A 1,890-nucleotide genomic window follows, 5' to 3' on the forward strand; every position below is an offset into this window, starting at 1 on the left:
TACTCTGGTTTAATTTCTCCGTGTAAGTCACAGGGAATAGCTGTTGGCAGACATGGCACCACTTTGCATTCTAATTGCCGTTAATTATCAATTAACCTTGATTGCATGTTTGATCAATTTCAGACTGAAGAAGTTGATAGAATTCTTCAGTTTCATCATCACTGGCTTTATTGGTTGTTGTATAAATTTGAATAATAGTTGTATTAAATGCTTTTCCTTATAGCCCTAAGGATACTATCCTATCACAGAAAATGTTGTACTTCAAGACAGATCTTGATATGATCTTTTTGAGGATGAATGTGATGCAATTCCTTCTCAATTTGTCATTCATAGCATAGTAAATCATATGATTATCAGATTTTAAATGGCCAATACCAGTCAATTTTAGCTCTCTAATTCCTAGAATATCAATATCTATGTTCCATTTCATTTTTGACAATTTCCAATATTCCTAAATTCTTACTTTGTACGTTCCATGTTCTTATTATTAATGGATGTTTGCAGCTGTTTCTCTTCATTTTGAATTGTGCTCCATCAACAAATGAAGGTCTCAAAAGCTTTATTCCACATCACGGCCAACTCAACTTTGAGGAGGTAGTTCTTCCCCCATCATATTTTGAGTGTCTTCTAACCTGAGGGCCTCATTCTCTGGCACTATATCTGACACTATGCTGGTGTTCTTCATCATGTTTCAGTATTCAATATCCTCTTGCTATTGTGCTCCACTGATATTCATAAGGTTTTCAGTGAGTAAATATTCAGACGTAATCTGTCTCTCCTTCTTCCTGTCTGTTTTAGTCTGAAAGCTCAGCTCAAACCTGTCCACCATGGCAGACCCTACTGGCATTTAAAACAGCAGTGGCATAGCTTCCAGAATTGCATCAACATGCAAACCACCAGAGTAGGGCAAACTGTCAGACCAGTTGTGGCTACTTTTGAGTTGTGCCTGCACATCATGGAGAACCATATATAATCTTAGCATGGGTTTTCTCTTCCTCTGCTAATTGATCATAAAGAACTCACTTTGAGGCCATAAGAGTAGATAGAAAAAGGGAGGGTAATATGACAGGAATGGAGACCATGGACATTTGGACTCCTTCCTCATGCAGCTTACTTGTAAGCCTTTAGAGCCTACTCAAACCTACTCTCATACATACCACTCCCATTTAATGATAAAGTGCTGTTGTTCATGTCCAAATTTATGTCTCTGTGGACCAAACAGCACACAATTCATAATGGGTAACATGGTGGTTCATGGTTAGGTGTTCAGTCTCTACTAAGGCCCAGAAAGAAGTCAAAAGCTGTTTTTCAAATGGAGAGTAGTTATATGCTGGGATGCCTTTATGAGAGGATAGCTGGGCTTTGATCCAAAATCCTAATGGTCTGCACTATGATTTATTTACCAACAGGAATCTGCCAAAGACTCCAGACTGCATATCTATCTGCCACTGAGTATTATGGTCCAAGTGGCAGAGCAGCTTGTATGGCAGTCTGAACCTATTACAGGGCCTTCACCTGTTCTTGTCCCCACTCAAAAGTAACATCTTTTCCTGTCACTTGATAAACAAGCCACAGGAGCACATCAAATAAGGGACATGTTGCCTCCAAAATTCAAAGCGGCCTACCAAGTGTTATGCTACTCTTTTGTTGTGGAAGGAACCAGATGCAATAACTTATCCTTCACTTCAGTAGGAATATCTTGACATGTCCCCACACAAATGAACAAATATAAATTTTACTGAGGTAGAAGCTGCCTGAATTTTTGTCAGGTTCATTTCCTACCCTCTAGAATGGAGTCTTGGTGTGGTGCTGTGGCTTAATGCACTGGACAGCAAAGTTGGTTTGAACCGCAAAGTTGGCAGTTCAAGCTCACCAGTCGCTCTTTGGAAA

Source organism: Chrysochloris asiatica, unplaced genomic scaffold, assembly GCF_000296735.1.
Source record: "Chrysochloris asiatica unplaced genomic scaffold, ChrAsi1.0 scaffold00335, whole genome shotgun sequence".
NCBI lineage: Eukaryota > Metazoa > Chordata > Mammalia > Afrosoricida > Chrysochloridae > Chrysochloris > Chrysochloris asiatica.